Here is a 3,305-nt window from a genome sequence, read left to right as displayed (position 1 = left end):
TTCCATCTGATTCTTTTGTAAAGTGTGAAATTCCTCTTTTAGATTTTGCATGAATTTCCTCACCTCCTGAAACTTGTCAAATCCTTTCTCCTTCCTCTTCCACAGTTCATTGTCTCTCTTCTCTTCCATCTCTGTTAGCTTTGCCACTATGAATGTTCTAAATTGTTTATCAGACATTTCCATGATTTCATTGAACTGTGTGTGGATGAAAAGGAGTTATCCCTTTCCCTTAGAGGAGAGATATTTTCCTGCTTTCCCATATTTCTTGTGGTCCTGCAGCGATTTCTAGTCATCTTGTGGATGGTCAGTTTCTTCCCAAACTTTGAAGTTCAATCACGTGAGTTTGTGTGCTGGAAGCTGAATTATCAGTGGAAAATCTTCATTTCTCTGTTTCCCCCAAAATGGCTAGTTCTCAGGAGCCATGAAGGTGTGTCTTCAAGAAGGCCTGTTCCCTTGACTCTCCTTGGCATTGTTTTTTTTTTTTTTCTAGAGGTTTTTGCTATAGGGCGCATGTGCTCGCCAGACAGAGAGAGACAGAGAGACAGAAAGCGAGAAATCACCCCCCAGGGGGGATGGCCATACCACAATCCCTTCTCCATTCTCCTCTCGAGATCTTGGGCACGCACGCACATGCACCCGGCGTGAGTTTTAAGCTACTGGGTCCGGGATGCGAACCGCGGTCGATTATGTGGGAGTCCAGCTACATGGCCATTACGCTAACTGCTGGTCCCTCTCCTTGGCAATTTTAAATGGAACCAATTTCTTAATTTTTGCCACAGTTCACTCATTTTTATAGTACAAAAATGTTATGGATTTTATATGTTGATTTTGTTTCCTATAACATTAAGGGATTTGCTTATTGCCTCCAAGGGTTTTTCTGTGGATTCTTTAGAGCTTTTTATGTATATAATAATATCGTTCACAAATAGAAACTATTTAACTTCTTCCTTTCAAATTCAGATGTCTTTTACTTACTCTATTGCCTAAGTGGGTTGGCAATAACTTCCAGTGCTGTATTGAGTACTAGTGGAGAAAATAGACATTCTTTTCTTCTTCTGATTTTAAGAGGAAACGATTTCAACTTTTCCATGTTGAGTATGTTAGCTGTGGGTTTGTCAAATATTACCTTTACTGTGATTTAAAATAAATTCCCTTCTATATTTATTTTGTTAAGTCTTAATCTTTTTTTTAATTTCATACACTTTTATTCATTTAGATTTACCCATATATTTACCAATATTATTTTCTACCATTCTTTCTCATAGTTTAGAACAATTGTGATAATAATTTTCTTTCTTTTTTAAAAAAATTATTTATTATTATCGTAAGCTTTGGGACCAGCAGTTGGCATAATGGCTATATTGCTAGACTCCCATGTAGTCTACCATGGTTCAAATCCTGAACCCAGGGGCTTAAACTCACACCAGGAGCATGTGTGTGCCCAAGATCCCAAAGAAGAATGGAGGAGAAGGTATTGCAGCATGGACATCCCCCAAGGGAGTGATTTCTCACTTTCTGTCTCTCTCTTTCTGGCAAGTGTATGCACCCTATACCAAAAACTTCTCAAAAAATAATTATTGCAAGCTTGTTTATATTATATTGAATCACATATAACTTTACAGTGTATTACATTTCTTTTTCCAGAAGGAATACCATGCATATCAGTCAATACAAAGACTTTAAAATCTCTATCATCATCATCCAATAGCTTTTCATTATTATTTTCAGATTATTATTATTATTCCAATTTTTTTGGAGAGATTTTCACTATAGGGCGTGTGTGCTCACCAGACAGACAGAGAGAGACAGAGAGACAGAAAGCGAGAAATCACCCCCCAGGGGAGATGGTCACGCCGCAATCCCTTCTCCTCCATTCTCCTCTTGGGATCTTGGGCACGCACGCACACGTGCCTGGCGTGAGTTAGTTTGAAGCCACCAGGTGCGGGACACGAACCGCGGTCGACTACGTGGGAGTCCAGCGACATAGCCATTACGCTAACTGCTGGTTCCCCAATTATTTTTTTAAATATTCAATCACTATTTATCATTTTGCTTGTAAAAAGACTTTACCCAACAGGAAATACTTCTCAGAGCAGTCCAGTTGAGAATACTATACATGTTATCATCAACAGGTAATAGACCATATCTGTGTCCCATAAATGTCATGCGTCTCTATTTGTTCTCTTGCTATCCTTCTCCATACTCTTCTCTTCTACTGCCCCATTCCACACTGTCTTATCATGGCTAAATATTTTCACTGCTTTTATGCCCTCCAATATTTCAGTCTCTACCATAAAGTGTGGATAGTCGGTATAGATTAAGTGGATACATACAATATCTTTCTTTCATATCTTGGCTTGCTTCACTCAGCAAATAGATCTTCCATATCCAACCACTTTCTATCAAATGCCAGGGTCTTGTTGTTTTTTATGCCTGAGTAGTATTCCATAGAGTATATATGGTACACTTTGTCAATCCATTCATCACTTTGTGCACATTTGGGTTGTTTCCATATCTTAGCAATTGTGAATAATGCTGCAATAAATATTGACGTGCAAGCGCTTTTCCAACTAAGCATTCTTCTGTCCTTTGGGTAGATACCCAGAAGTGCGATCGCTGGATCAAATGGTAGTTCTTTTTGTAGATCTTTGAGGAACCTCCATATTGTTCTCTATGATGGCTGAACCAGTTTACATTGCCACCAACAGTGTAGAAGAGTTCCCTTTCCACCACATCCCCACCAACACTTATCACTTTTTATATTTTTAATCTTTTCCATTCTGATAGGAGTTAGACAGTATCTCTTTGTGGTTTTAATCTGAACCTCCCTTATGATGAGGGATATTGAGCATTTCCTCATATGCTTTTTGGCTGTTCATATGTCTTCCTTAAAAAAGATTTTTGTTTAGCTCATTTTCCCATCTTTTAATTGGGTTAATCATTTTTTTGTTTGTTTGTTTCATGTAAGGCACTTGAGCGCCTTGTGTATTCTAGTTATCAATCCCTTATCTGAGGCATATTTTACAAAAATATTCTCCCATTCTGAGGGTTGTTGATTCACATTTGTTACTGTTTCCTTTGCTTTGCAGAAACTTCTTAGTCTGATATAGTCCCACTTGTGTATTTTTGGGATTATTGCCTGTGCCTGGGAGTCTTATTTAAGAAGTCTTTGCCTACTCCAGTGTCTCTCAGAGTTTCCTTAGCATTTTCCACCAGTAGTTTTATAGTTAGACATCTATTGATTGACTGGTATTCTCTCAAAAATCAGTTGGCTATAAGCTTTGGGGGTTATTTCTGGGGCCTCT

Source organism: Tupaia chinensis, unplaced genomic scaffold, assembly GCF_000334495.1.
Source record: "Tupaia chinensis unplaced genomic scaffold, TupChi_1.0 Scaffold000544_1, whole genome shotgun sequence".
Lineage (NCBI taxonomy): Eukaryota > Metazoa > Chordata > Mammalia > Scandentia > Tupaiidae > Tupaia > Tupaia belangeri.
Note: the sequence above shows the minus strand (reverse complement) of the source record.